Raw genomic sequence first — 16,686 nt, forward strand, 5'->3', positions numbered from 1 at the left:
ATACGCAATGTTGGATCCTCAGGCGCTGTATGCAGAGCTTGTTGAGCCCTATCCATGTGATCTTTTGCATCTTTGACTCTATCGGAAATATTGGAGAAGTGAGTCTTATTGAAATGTTTAAGTTCCTGCTTTAGCTTCCTTAGTTTGCAACACAGTTGATACATTGGACACCCTCCTGAATGCTGATCCCATACTTTCTTCACCAAGGGCATGAACTCGTCATGATCCATCCACATATCGAAGAATCTGAATGGTTTCTTTATGTTCTGAACATTGCCAGTGACTTTTACCACCATGGGAGAATGATCTGACATACCAGCAGGCAAGAATCTCGCTTCCGACAATGGGAAGCGCATATTCCACTTCTCATTCACAAGCACTCTATCTAGTTTCCGCATAATCATATTCTCAGGACATTGGTTCGTCCAAGTATAATGCATACCTGAATACCGAAGATCATCCACTTTCGCTTCACGTATACATGTTTCCAATCTGTCCATATGACCAGCCCACGTAGAAGACCCCCCCTAACCTCTCTGACTGGTTGCGGATAGCATTAAAGTCGCCCATAAGAATCCATGGGGTTGGACTCCCATCCATCACTACGACTCACAATATCAGACCATAAAGCCTCACGTACAGATGCATTATTGTCTCCGTAAATGATTGAAGTATTAAAACAGATATTGGTAGCTAATATCATGACAGAAACATGGATAGCCTGGTCTGACATTCCCAGAACATCCACCTTCACCAAATCAGCATTCCAACAAACCCAAATACGACCACGACAAGAGAAATCATAATTATACAAGAATGACCAATTACGCAGAAGAAGTTGCGAAACATTATCTTTATTCCTGTCTCTAACCCGAGTTTTCAACCAAACCAAAAAAAACCATCCTCTCTTGATGGATGAGCTGACGCAGTTCTGAATGCTTTATGGGATCATTCAAACCTCTAACATTCCAACATCCAATAATCATAGGGAAATAGAGAGGAGTACCAAACATCAACACACGGATTACCTTGACTTGCCCCCCCTCGAGGAGCCAGATTTCTTACTCTTCTTTGAAAAGCCTGGAGAACCCGTTTTCTTTTTTTCTAGAGAGTCTCTAGCCTTGCTAGCTAACTGATTAATAAAAGTTTCCCCGTCAGAAGAAATCGGACTTTGCGGACTTGTTGGGATCAGTGACGTCGACTCCTTATCATCATCTTCCTTACCTGTACCACCTCCCATAACTCCAATATCAACATTCACCTCATGACTAACAGGGTTCATGGTTGCATTACAGATGGTTGAACTTTGATCTAAAGAAGTACATGCATCCCCTTCCTCCGGCACCATGTCTGCTCGTAAGCTCTTCAAAATAAGAGGAGAGGTAGGATTTTCATCTTCATAACAACCAGCATTGGGCACATCTAATGTCGCAGATTCATTCGTATTACAATCAGCACTCTGTAAAGCAGATGCTAAACAACCATTCTCATTACAATTAAGCTCTTTAGATGCCAAACAATCATTCTCACCAATCATTCTCAACAAGGGCTGTTTCTACGCCTACACGAACATGGAGCACACCTAAACAAGATGAGAAGGTGGAGTTTAGCAAGGGGAATACCAGTTCTGATTCTTTGAAGGGAAAGGAGAAGGTGACAAAACCTCAACATCCTAGGAGGTCTCGGGACATCAAGTGCTTCAAGTGCTTGGGACATAGGCATATTACTTCGGAATGTCCAAATAAAAGGGTGATGATTTTGAATGGGGATCATGGAGAGCTGATCAGTGCAGATGAGGTTGAAACTGAAGATGAAGATGAGGTACAACCGGCTGAACAAAAAGAGGATTTTGATCCAGTGAAGGGAGATTTGTTGGTTGTTCAACGGGTTCTGAATGCACAAATTGACGTTAGTGATGAGTAACGCGAGAACATCTTTCATACTCGATGTCAGATTCGAGATAAGGTGTGCGGGATGATCATTGATAATGGAAGTTGCACTAATGTTGCGTCAACTACCTTGGTGGAGAAATTGGGTTTAAATACCCTTCCACATCCCAGACTTTATAGTTTGCGATGGCTGAATGAGAATGGGGAGATTCGGGTGACAAAGCAAGTTCATGTACCTTTTTCCATTAAAACCTATCACGACGAGGTTTTGTGTGACGTTGCGCCAATGTCAGCTAGCCATTTGTTGTTAGGTCGTCCATGGCAGTTTGATAAGGATGTGACCTACAATGGATGAAAGAACACTTATTCTTTTATACTGAATGGAAAGAAGGTGAACTTGTTACCACTGAGTTCTCAACAAGTTAGAGAGGATCAGTTACGAAGCCAACAAAAGGAGGTGACATCACGTAAGGGGCTGTTGTTAGCCAAAAAAGGAGACATCAAACAAGCATTAGCCACGACAGGGATTGTTTTCATGGTCTGGGCAAAGCAACTACTACAAGTACAAGGATTGGACTTACCAAGATAGATTAAGGAATTACTTGAAGAATTTAAAGATGTGTTTCCAGATGAATTACCTAAAGGGTTACCACCTATTCGTGGAATTGAGCATCAAATTGATTTGGTGCCGGGAGCTTCACTTCCTAATAGACCAGCATACAGATGTAATCCAGAGGAAGCGAAAGAGATTCAAAGGTAGGTCGGTGAGCTCTTAGAGAAGGGCTATGTGCGAGAATCACTTAGTCCATATTCTGTACCTACTTTGCTTGTACCGAAGAAAGATGGTACCATGAGGATGTGTATGGACAACCGCACTATCAACAAAATAACAGTTAAGTATCGATTTCCTATACCCAGACTTGATGATTTGCTTGATAAGTTGCATGGTGCTGCATTGTTTTCTAAAGTCGATTTGATGAGTGGCTATCACGAAATTAGAATGAAAGAGGGAGATGAATGGAAAAAAACATTTAAAACTAAACAGGGGTTATATGAATGGATGGTAATGCCGTTTGGGTTATGTAATGCGCCTAGTACATTTATGAGGCTTATGAATCATGTTTTGAGGAAGCATATTGGGCTGTTTGTTGTAGTATATTTTGATGACATCCTGGTGTATAGCAAGACCTTTGATGATCATGTGAAGCATCTTAGAGTTGTGTTTGAGACTTTGCAAGATTCTAAGTTGTATGGGAAACTTATAAAGTGTTACTTCTGTAAAGAAAGTGTCGTGTTTCTTAGATATATTATCTCTAACAGGGGAGTTGGAGTTCATGAGGAGAAAATTGTGGCAATTCAAGACTGGCCAAAACCTACTAGTATTGCTGATGTGAAGAGTTTCCATGGTTTAGCTTCTTTCTACAAGCGATTTGTGAAAGACTTCAGCTTTATTGTTGCTCCTATGACAGAATGTAGTGCATTTGAACTACTCTATTTACGACAAAGAGTTCTATGCTTTGATTCGGGCTCTAGAGGTATGGCAGCATTACTTGTTGCCTAAAGAATTTGTTATACATACTGATCATGAAGCCTTGAAGTATCTTAAGGGGCAAAGCAAGTTGAATCAAAGACACGTTAAATGGGTGGAGTTCATGGAGTCATTTCCTTATGTCATAAAGTACAAGAAAGGGCAAGTTAATGTGGTTGCTGATGCTCTTTCTAGGAGGTATGCACTGATCTCTATGTTGAATGCAAGGCTGATGGGTTTTGAACAAGTGAAGGATCAGTATGCCAATGATTCCTAATTTGCTAATGTGGTTGCTGAATGTGCAAAGGGAGCTTCTGATGGGTTTTTTTTTTTTGGTAAGCTTGTGATGGGTTCTTTATGCATGAAGGTTACTTATTCAAAATGGGCAGAATGTGTATTCCTTCAGGTTCGTTATGGGAGTTGCTTGTGCGAGAGGCTCACAGTGGTGGTCTTAGTGGTCATTTTAGGGAGAAGAAGACTTACGAGCTGCTGAAAGAATATATTTTTTGGCCTAGTATGTTACGGGATGTACACAATGAAATTGAAAGATGTGCTGTTTGCAAGAGAGCTAAGGGTAAAGAGAATGCGTATGGACTATATATGCCACTGCTGATGTAACCATATTATTCGATAGTTTCACCCGCATTTAACTAGTGTTTTGCCTATGTTATTTATATAAAATGCCTTGATATTCTTTGTTTTATGTTTTGAAGGCATTTTTGGATGAAAGATACAAAAAGGAGTAAATTGGAGATAATTGGCAGATTTGACGTTCAGTCGATGATTTGTGTAGAGCGTGAGTTCTAGAGGTCGAAACGAAGTGATTCCAATGGCATTAAAAAGCTAACATCCATACCTTTCTGGAAATGTAATGCAAGAAAAATAAAATGAGAAAGATCATGGAAATCACATCCTTCAAAGTCAAATCACGCAGTCTACCAATGTTGACCTTTTCCCATTCAAAATTCAATATCTGGAGCTTCAGAAGTCCAATTGATGCAAACTCAATTTTTTTGGATTCCTTAATCAAATCTCTATGAATGCTCCAAAGTTCAGCCAAAAAAGATGTCATATGAGGGAGATATAATTTTTCAAAGATGACAGCTGAATTCTGCCAGCAAGCAGGTTGTGTGAAGAAACGAATCCAAATTTCATCCAGAAGCATCCAAACCAACATACAAGTGTTTCCAGCAATTTAGATCCTTTAGTAAATATTCTAGAAGGTCAAGGAAGGCAGCCACCAACCTCAAGCCAATCGCCAGCCGCCAGCCGCCAGCCGCCAGCTGCCAGCGCCAACTGCCAGCCGCCTTCACACTACCACCATCTATTGATGTTCACACTTGAACTTTGATTTTCTTACTTACAATTTGTGTATAAATAGATGGAGGAGAAGGAGTGGGAGCAAGAAGTGAAGAAAACACAAAACTCTCCCCTCTACAAATCAGAAATCATGTATTCTTCCATCTTTAGTAGTAGTTGTTCAATAGATATGCGAGGCTAAGCTCGTTTTCTTGGTTGCAAGGACACAACAAACCTTCGGATTTCAAGAACCGTGAGATTTATTCTTCCTTTTATTTTCAGTTTATGTTATGAATGAGTATGTTTGTTTTCCTGTGCATATTTCCTATGATTGTTGTTGATGATTGCTAGAGCGGACTCTAAGTTATTATTGTGAACAATCTATTGCTAAGTTTGATATCAAAACTGGAGTTGTGGTATATAAACTTGTGAAGCAACTAAGCTTGATAATTGTAGCGGAACTACGTTATTAAACTTAGGGAGAACATTCGATCAAAGCAACACAAAGTGACAACTTGGTTGTTAAGATTAATGAATTTATCTGGATCTTAAGGCTGCCATTGGATTAAATCATTAGTGCGGACACTGTGATTGTTTGTTGGTTAGGGTTAATTATACGGCGGATCCGTTAATTAAACCAATATTAAGAAAAGATAAAATTCATAATATAAACTGGAGTTTCGTTTCAAGGATCAGTTCTAATTTCCGTTGGTGGATGTGTGCTTGCAACCAAGGTTTGTTTTCTTGATATATTTCAATTTCAATTGATTTTGTTTGCTAGTTTAATTTATGCCATAGTTTAAATCATTGCAAATCAAACCCCCCCATTGCATACGATATAGCATAAAAAATCTAAACTAAACCTTCCTCGTGGGATCGACCCCTTGCTTGCTCTATACTATCTTGTGTGTTTTATTAAGCTAGGGTAATTAATTTGTGCGACTGCGACATCGTAACAACTGCCTATCTTAGAGCAACCATGGATGGACATTAGCATGGACTTCGTACTTGGATTACCAAGAACACGTGGGAAGGATTCAATAATGGTGGTGGTTTATCGATTCTCCAAAATATCCCATGTCATTCTTTGTAACAAAATTGACGATGCAATACATGTTGTTGATTTGTTCTTTTGAGAGATTGTTTGTTTGCATGGAGTTCCTAAAAGCATTGTCTCTAATCGTGATACAAAGTTCTTAAGCCACTTTTGGAAGACTCTTTGGAGGAAACTTGGAACGAAGTTACTTTTCATTACAACATGTCATCCACAAACAAATGGACAAACTAAGGTAGTAAACTGAACTTTATCTTCTTTGTTACAAGTTGTTATACATAAGAATTTGAAGAGTTGGGATACTTGTTTGCCTATTGTGGAGTTTGCATATAATCGTAGTGTGCATGGGGCTACAAAATTTTCACCATTTGAGGTTGTGTATGGCTTTAATCCTTGTGTTCCTATTGATCTTGTTCATATTCCAATTGATGAGAGGACATTTATGGATGGAATTAGAAAGGCTGAATTGATGAAGAAACTACATGAGCAGGTTCGGCTACATATTGAGGAGAAAACAACAAAGTATGCTAAACAAGCTAACAAGGGGCGAAAGATGGTCAGGTTTGAACCTGGAGATCGTGTTTGGATTCATATTAGCAAGGGCGGATTTCCAAGCAAACATAAGTCCAAGTTGATGCCAAGAGCTGACGGTCCATTTTGTATTATAGAGAAGGTGAATGACATTGCGTATAAGGTAGATCTTCCTGGTGATTACAACGTATCAGCTATTTTTAATGTGAAAGACTTATCTCCGTACTTGGATGATGATGACGATTCTGATTTGAGGACAAATCATTATCAACCCGGGGCTGATGATGTGCATCATGGGAATTATAATTCATCTCGTAAAGCTGAATCTAATATGCAAGAGGATTCAGATGGTCCAATGACAAGAGCAAGAGCGAAACAACTACAACGGGCCTTGACGAATCAAATTGCAATGATTGAAGCTGCGTCTGAGTTAAAAATTAGCCATCAGTTTGAAATTGGTTCAAGGGTGCTTATTTGCCTACAATTGGAACTTGGAGATGGGAATAGTCCTTAATGGTTCTTTTGATGCTGGGCTACTTGTATTTGGATTGATAATGCAAATAAGTGAAGGAATTGATGCTGTTTACGGTCAGAACAGTAGATGGATTTGAACACGAATTTAAAGTCATCCATTGCATGTGATAACAAGACTTATATAGGTAAAATTCAAGTTCAGAACGTGATCTTTCTAGATTGTCCAACCATGATTGCATTGGACTTTTGTGTCAAAAGTTATGGCTGTTTTAAATTTGGTCTGTTATGTTTCAGAAATGTAAAAAAAAAAAACATGTGCTAGTTAAATTTGTCTAATTACTTTATTAAAAGTCTAGTTTTTAGGCTTGACTTCTATCATATTGAATTCACCTAACTTTGGAGGGTTGTTCGAATGATAAATATTTATCAGAATATGTAATAAACACTTTTTGGCCAAGATTTGAAACTTAATTAAGAGTTGCTCTTCCAAATTGATTTTGTGAAGAACCTTACCTGACTTATCACTCTTCAATCACAAAGACTGTGGCGTCAAAATCCTAGACTGATCTTTGTGGCGTCCAGATCGACCTATTAAAGTATCATATTAGTCTATCCTCCATCTTATTTACCTTTAAATCACTACAATCCAACTTAAAAACCAAAAGAAAGACAACACAACCAGACCCATCCTTCATCTATTTTCGTTAGAATCATTGTTGCCGACTTTCGAATCATTCACGGCACATCATTTAACCATGTTGATGCCTTCATTGCCTTACCAGGTGATTTGGGCACATTAGAAGAGAACTTGCATATTTCATCTTGGGCCTAACTGCACATTCACCATAAACCTATAGAGGTGTTAAATGTTAATGGTTTTTAAGATAATTTGTTGTCTTTTCTTGATCAAGTTGTGGAACAGGAATTTCTAACATCTTCGGCATGACAAATCATAATCTCTGCTGCTACTGCTAAACAATTGATTGACCAACTACAATCTTTCATCCTTGGCATTGATCTGATGCAAACCTCATGATCATGTGGTCACGCAACCCACACGCAAAGACACCAATTCCCGGAAAACCAAGTAAATCAGTTTTGATAGGAGTGTGACATAAAGATAACTTGTACCTAGGCACCAGCACTATTGCAAATGAAAACCCCCACCCAACGAATATTGATTCGCGAACGAGAAGTAGAAGGATGATGCCACGAAGCCACTTGTTCTTCGATAAGTCGTTTTCAGTTCTTTAGAGAACCATGGAAGGGAGATTATCTCACCAACACACACACACACAAAGTGCAGCAAACAAGAAATTTTATTGATATGAATTGTCCAACTTACATGTCTGGTTATGCCTTTATTTATATTTGCTCTAGACTTAAATAAACCCTAATGGACCCCTTATGTGGACTTATATGATACCCAGTTACAATTAAACCCAAATAATATAAATAAACCCTAAACTAAGAAGAAAATAACAATAAAATAAATAAATCCGAATTTAATATCCTAAATATGATAGGATCAGATTTGTTGCTTTTTAGAAGTCCCATATAAGCTAGGAGAATCAAATCTGAAGGTGGAATTAATTCTGAAATCTTCTTTCCTTTTTGTAGCTAGGATGAATAAGGAATCATTGTAAGAAACAGATTCATAAACATTTATGAATCCTTGCCACACTTGAAAACTATGTTGCAGCCCATTAAAGGATCTTTGTAGAATTATGAGATTTTCAAAATAAGCTGTCACATCCTTTTAGGAAAAGAATCCTAGCCAAATAGGAAGTCCACAAGTCAAAAGGAAGTAAATAACAAAACTCCTACAACCTCTGTTGACCCATGTTTGGATGCCTTTCTGAACTCCAATTGACATGATATTTTAACCCAACGTAGGACAACATGTTAGGAGACTCCACATAAAATTTCAGCCCGATCCAATGGTAGGATTGAGAATTATGAATATTATCGTAAAACTGGATAGTTGCACATTTTATGTCAAAAATCTGAATTTTTTTTTTTTTTTTTTTTTTTTTTTAAATCTAAATTTGACCTTGCCTAGATCGTATCATGATCCCTGCATGAGTCACTTAAATTGGTTAACTAAGGAAAGTTGTAAAAAGCTTAGATTAGATTTGAGCCTTCATTTGTGAAACCTTGTGTCTTTTGGTTTTTATTAATATCATATTATTTTGTTTTGTTAGTTCTTAAATTTGTTTTAAGTGTGTTTCAGGTTTGTTAGTGTTCGCTGTTTCAGGTGATGTCTTCTATACTTTATATTTCTACCTTAGGACATTAAGGACAACGTCTCGTTTTGGTTGGAGGGAGAGGGTAATAGTTGACATAAAAAAAAAACTAACTTACCAACTGTTTTAACTATTATTAAAACCATTTGATAAAATTGCTATTAGGATGGCAGAGTAAGGAGGAAATTTTATTGACTCTTGAGATGCATTTTAGTAAGTATCCTGACACGACCAAAAGATTGATGTCTTCTCCCAAGTACAGGAGTGTCGCAGTAATAAATAACCCGGAAAGACCGGGGTCCAACCACATGTAGGTTATATCATACGGTTGGGCTATAAAAGTGCCAAGCATTTGTTGTACCAATGGTTGTTCAACACAAATCTAGATTAACCATTTAACAAGTAAGGTATTAAGAGTAAGCAAGATAATAAATATAAAACAAGCATTAGTCCATGTTGAGTTTATACTATACTTATTCTTACACCATTAGTGTAACCTTTTCACCTTGATATAATAGATTTACCTAAACATAATGAAAGAAAGAAACATAAATAAACAAGATATGAACATAATTATACAAATAAAGGAAAGGAAATGAAAAGCATAAACAAGAGATTAATATAGCATTAAATAAAACTTAAACATTATAAAATACAAAGAAAGAGAGCAAGAGCATGATCTTGATCTCAACACCAAGATGCCTAAATGCATGGCAAATGCCTCCTTTTATAGGCCAAAATTTGGAACTATTGATTTGATAAATAATTGTTGAGTGGGTGGCCACATCTTGACTTGGTGAAAATCCTTATCTTCTTGTCTGAATAAAATGTCATTGCTAACATCAGAATTGGAACCACTTGTACACATGAAAGTTCTAAGAAATTCTCTTAGCTTTCCAGGAAAAAAAATTGAGATATAGGCTGAACAATGAACAGTGTCCGGGCTGTATGACAAATTCAGACTTTTCTAGTTGTTGCTATAATTTCGACTTGAAAACGGCATTTTTAAATTCTGGTCTCCACATGAAAAGTTGTAGGCCTATGTCTTACCAAATCTGTGTAAACATTTGAGATCATTTGGACAACTAGAACTCGAGATGTAACCCAATTACCAAAAAATGTTCCAGTTTGGACTGCACCAACATCTTTTTTCTAAGCTTCACCCTCTCTTTATCTTCACAATTTCAGTAGTTGAATTCATCAATCAATCCTTTGATTTATGTGATAGGCCTGCATTTAAGATGAACATTTATATATATTAAGGTATCTTATAGTATTAGACTTGTTATTATAAAACATGCTTTAGTTAAAGAGTTATTGATAAGTGCAAAATGATGACATAAAAGCTTGATAAACATGCACTTTTAAGTACACATCACACCCCCTAACCAGCTTATTACTAGTCCCTAGTAATCAAAGCGTTAAAATAGAAAAACAATTTACAAGTTCCACAAAGCAAGGCATTCATCATTCAACTTCCATTAATCTATCCAGATAAACAAACTCTATGTTCCTACTTCATATTTCTTAAACAAGTTATTAATAAACCTCCTTTTTATGTGCTTAATGTATGAAAACATAGATGATAAGGCTTTTGTTGGAAAGAAAAACAATATTATGTTTGAATGTTTAAAGATTAACTTCCTTGGGTTGGGATTATTATTATTTTTTCTTTTTTTTCTTCTTTTTTATTTATTTATTTATATACACATACTACTTAAAACACAATGTATCTTTAACCCATGTAACGAGTTTTAGGCTAATGACTCCCATACCAAATGGTCTTAGGGCATTAGGTGTTGAGACACCCCTACGAGCTTAACAACTCGGGTTACAGATACTGATACCTATATAGTGCAATGTTTGATTCCCTTAAGCTTTTCTCCTTAACCCATGTAACAAGCTTTGGGCCAATAGCTCCCAAGTCAGTTGACTTTAGGGTATTAGGTGTTAAAACACTCCTTCGGGCTTAATTGCTTAGGTTAGAGAGGCTACGAAACCAAACTTATCTATGTTTTTATTATCATCAATATTATCATTTTTTTTTTTTGCAAATTATATACTATCCCTTTCCTTTAGTTGTTACCTTCAACAAAAGAATATAATTAATGTAATAATCCAATGTGCAACCCACAATCATATGTTAAAGTGTGTGTGTGAAAATGAAGGTTTAAGAATACTTGTTAAATGAGTATATGAGCAGAATTAAGTGATAACAATGCGAGAGTTTGTAAACCTGAATATTTCAAGAAGTATTATGATAAACCTTGGTAATGATACTTACTAAGATACGTCTCTAGAGTCAATAAAATTTCCTCCTTACTCTGCCATCCTAATAAGGATACTTACTAAGATGCATCTCAAGAGTTAATAAAACTAACTCCTTACTCTACCATCCTAATAACAATTTTGTCAAATGGTTTTAATAATAGCAAAAACAGTTAGTAAGTTTGTTTTTTTTTTTAACTACTACCCTCTCCCCCCAACCAAAACAAGACATTGTCCTCAATTTCCTAACGTAGAAAGATAAAGTATAGAAGACATCACATGAAACAACGAATAATGACAAACCTGAAACACACTTAAACAAATTTAAGAAGTAACAAAACAAAATAATATGCTATTAATATAACCAAAAGACACAAGGTTTCACAAATGAAAGCTCAAATCTAATCTAAGCTTTTTATGGCTTTTCTTAATTGACCAATTTAGGCGACTTATGCAGGGATCAATGACAGGGATGAAAGATTGTAGTTGGTCAATCAATGGTTCAGCAGCAGCAGCAGCAGAGATTATGGTTTATCGTGCCGAAGATGTTAGAAATTTCTATTCCACAGCTTGATCAAGAAAAGAAAACAAATTATCATAGAAACCATTAACATTTAACAAACCTATAAGTTTATGGTGAATGTGCAGTTGGGCCCAAGAGGAAATATGAAAGATCTCTTCCAATGTGCCCAAACCACCTGGCAAGGCAATGAAGGCATTAACATGGTTAAACATGGCATTCAATCGATCAGACATTGTGGGGACCTGTAGTTCCTCTCCAAATGTTTTTCTAATGATGTCCCCATTTGCTAAAGCTTTGGGGACCACCCCCAAAACTTGACTGCCTCCTAAAAATGCAGTTATTGACACACACCCCATTAGCCCAAGGCTGCCTCCCCCATACACTAAATGAATCTTTCTCTCAGCTAGTACTTGACCAAGATGATTTGCTGATTCTAAAACTCTTTTTCTTTCCCAGGACTGGATCCACCGAAAACACAAATATTTCTTATGTGATGACTTAAGGAACCTGCCATTTCTACAAACTTCAATATTTGTTGAATGTATGGGTTTAGTAAAAATGAAGGGAAGGAAGAGAAGAATTTATAGATGAGAAATTAAAAATGCAATCATACCACCTATATGTAGGCTAGCTATTGTCTCACACTCTCTCTTTATTTATTTATTTTGAAAAAGCATGTGTGTACAGGTACTTGTGATTGTGGCTCACATCTTCCCTTGGTTTTATGTCCAAGAATGGCTTAAACGCCCTCTATGGGTTGGGGATAGGTTTCCCATCTAGTTTTCTTAAAAACTGGGAAACAAGGTCTTTTTTAGTCAGATTCCGAAGACTAAGTTGAGCATGTTCTTTATGGAATTGTGGCCATAAATCATGAATTGCACGATGCGTCTCAAGGGTTAACAGAAGATTATCTAAAGACCCCTTAATCAGGCCATCCTTAATTGATGCGAACCTCGTGATCACATGATCACGCAACCCACAATCAAGATTGAGATCTGATCCCGGAAAGCCGAAATAGGTCTGATAGGAGTGTGACACAATGGAAACCTACCCCAAGGCACCAACACTATTGGAATGAGTAGAATGACGCCACGAAGCCAGTTAATCTTCGATAAGTCAGATTCAGTTCGTTCAAGAACTGAAGAATGCAAGAATCACTCTCACACGTTAAAACTGAAAAGTTCAGAATAATAAATCATCAAAGCTGCTGAAATTTTGGCCTACATGAGTTTAAATAGTTCTTGAAAAGTTAACCCTAATGGACCCTTTATGTGGACTTATATGAGGTCCACTCAAAACTGGCCCAAAACCCTAAAATGAAAAACCCATAACTTAATCCAAACAAGCCTTGGATCCTAGCTTAAAACAAAGTATGAATTAAGCCCAAACAAGCCTTGGGTTGTAGCTAACAAAATAAAATAAAGCCCTTATCTCATGGCCCAAATAAGGTTGTATTGGACCCCTCTTGCACATGGATAAGATGTACTAGGATTTCCTCTTGATACTCCAATGGACCTTCCAATTCTAACTTGGTGGAAACCTTCAAAACCAATACATTCAATGCGTCTTTCAATGTCTTTGTCTTGGACCGAGTCATTGGTCCATTTGGAACATGTAATGGGTCCTTGCTGGTGTTTTTGGGCTGCTCCGCATCATCTCCTCTCTCCTCGAAAGGATTCGACCTCGAATCAAAATCTGTGTCAAACAAAGTAAGATCAGCAACATTAAAGGTAGCACTAACACTATACTCACCTGGAAGGTCAATTTTGTATGCGTTGTCATTGATTCTCTCTAAAACCTGAAAAGGACCATCACCACGAGGCTGTAATTTTGATTTCCTTTGGTTAGGAAATCGTTCCTTACGCATGTGCACCCATACCCAATCACCGGGTTGGAAAACAACCAGTTTACGTCCCTTATTTGCTTTAGAAGCATAAAGTCTGTTCTTTTTCTCTATTTGTAGTCGATCTCCCTCATGGAGTTCTCTCACCATCTTTGCATTCTTTTCACCATCTAAACTTACCCTTTCTTCAAAAGGTAAAGGAATTAAGTCCATAGTAGTTAATGGATTAAAACCATAAACAATTTCAAAAGGAGAAAAAGTAGTAGTTGAATGCACAGTTCTATTATAAGCAAACTCAACAAAAGGCAAACATTCTTCCCAACTTTTCAAATTCTTTTGAATTACAGCACGTAAAAGTTAGGATAATGTTCTATTCACTACCTCAGTTTCTCCATCTGTTTGAGGATGGCATGTTGTCGAAAATAAGAGTTTAGTTCCCAACTTTCCCCATAAGGTCTTCCAAAAGTAACTAAGGAACTTAACATCACGATCTGACACTATACTCTTAGGAATGCCATGCAAATGTACAATCTCTCTAAAGAACAAGTCTGCGATATGAGATGCATCATCTGTTTTATGGCATGCAATGAAATGCGCCATTTTAGAAAACCTATCAACCACAACAAGGATAGAGTCTCTACCTTTCTTTGACCTAGGTAAACCTAAAACAAAATCCATAGAGATATCTACCCAAGGTTCAGTAGGCACATGTAGTGGTGTATATAGTCCATGCGGTTGTACTCTAGATTTTGCCTTTCTACAAGCAATGCACTGTTCACAAATTCCTTGCACATCTCTTTTCATCTTTGGCCAATAGTAATGCTCATGCAATACATCCAAGGTTTTCGCAACCCCAAAGTGACCCATTAAACCACCCCCATGTGCTTCATGAACAAGCAATTCACGCAAAGAACTAGCAGGAACACACAATCTATTCTCTTTGAACAAATAACCATCCATCAAATAAAACTTACCGAAAGCCGAATGTCCACATGCATTATAAATCTCAGCAAAGTCAGAGTCATTATCATACATTTCCTTCACATATTCAAAACCTAACAATCTAGTATTCATGGTGTGTAAAAGAACATACCTGCGCGAGAGTGCATCAGCTACGATGTTCTCTTTCCCTTGCTTATACTTGATTACGTAAGGGAAAGTTTCAATGAATTCAACCCATTTTGCATGCCTCATATTCAACTTACCTTGTCCTTTCAGATGTTTCAAGGACTCATGATCCGAATGGATTACGAACTCTTTTGGCCACAAGTAATGCTGCCATGTCTGAAGTACTCTTACCAATGCATAGAGTTCTTTTATCGTAAGTTGGATAGTTCAAGGTCGCTCCACTTAACTTCTCACTGAAATACACAATAGGTCTCCGATCTTGCATCAAAACGGCACCTATTCCTATTCCAGACACATCACATTCTATTTCAAATGCTTTCGTAAAGTCAAGTAAACCCAAAACAGGTGCAGAACATAATTTCTCTTTCAAAAGAACAAATGCCAATTCTTGTTCCTCCCCCCATGTAAACCCAACTGATTTTTTAACAACTTCATTTAAAGGGGTAGCTATTGTACTGAAATCTTTCACAAAACGCCTGTAAAAACTAGCTAACCCATGAAAACTCCTTACCTCACTTACCGATTTGGGTGTAGGCCAATCCCGGATGGCCTTAACTTTCTCCTCATCTATCTCGATACCCTGTGCAGTTACAACATAACCAAGAAACACAATTTTTTCCATGCAAAAGGCACACTTTGTAAAATTAGCATACAATTTCTCACTACGCAACACACTAAGTACATTACGCAAATGATCAAGATGCTCAGTTAAGTTCTTGCTATATATCAAAATGTCATCAAAATACACAACCACAAACTTACCTATAAATGCACGCAAAACATGATTCATTAAGCGCATAAATGTACTAGGTGCATTTGTAAGTCCAAACAGCATTACTAACCATTCATACAAACCATGCTTAGTTTTAAATGTTGTTTTCCACTCATCACCTTCTTTCATCCTAATTTGATGGTACCCACTTTTCAAGTCAATTTTAGAGAAAATACAGGATCCATGTAACTCATCTAACATGTCATCAAGCCTAGGAATGGGATGTCTATATTTTACCGTTATGTTGTTGATGGCCCGACAATCAACACACATCCTCCATGTTCCATCCTTCTTTGGCACAAGTAGCACGGGTACAGCACACGGGCTCATACTCTCACGAATGTAGCCCTTTTCCATCAGCTCATCAACTTGCCTTTGAAGCTCCTTTGTCTCCTCGAGATTGCTTCTATAAGCTGGTTGGTTAGGAATTGAAGCTCCGGGTACGAAATCAATCTGATGCTCTATCCCCCTCAATGGTGGTAATCCGCTAGGAGTATCGTCGGGGAACACATCATCAAATCCCTGCAACAAAGAAATAGCAACACTAGGCACAATATGATCAAGATCATTAGTATTAAAGTAAGCCTCTTTGTACACAAGTAAGATCATTGGCTTGTTAGTGAAAAATGCAGATCTGACCTCACCCTCTCTAGCATAAAAATTGGGTTGTTTCTTTAGTTTTTCCACACAATTCTCATCACACTTGCTGACTTTCTTCACTCCTCTTGTCTTACCTCCACTCTCAGCCAGATTTGGGTGTTTTTGAGTTGTGGTCGAATGGTTTGATTTGTTTGGAGTGTTGGCCGAATATTTGCTTGTGTTTGGATGGGTGGCCGAATGGGTTGTAGTGGTTTGGGTTCTAGCCGAATCTGATGGTCTTCTCTCCCCTTGTTCCTCACCTTGATTTTCTCTCCCCATCGCCTCATGCTCACTTTTTAGCTTTATTTGATCATCATACACCTGTTTAGGATTACGATTTTGCGAGTAGCAATGCAAATTCGTACGAATTGTGGACGAAACGAAGACACGAAATAAAACAGAAGCGAATGTTAAGAAAACAATTACTTGACTCCTAGATAATCCAAATATAGAAGAAACAAAAATATTTGGATAAAACTAAATAGCAAAGAT

The sequence above is a fragment of the Populus alba genome, chromosome 18 (genome assembly GCF_005239225.2).
Source record: "Populus alba chromosome 18, ASM523922v2, whole genome shotgun sequence".
NCBI classification, from domain to species: Eukaryota; Viridiplantae; Streptophyta; class Magnoliopsida; order Malpighiales; family Salicaceae; genus Populus; species Populus alba.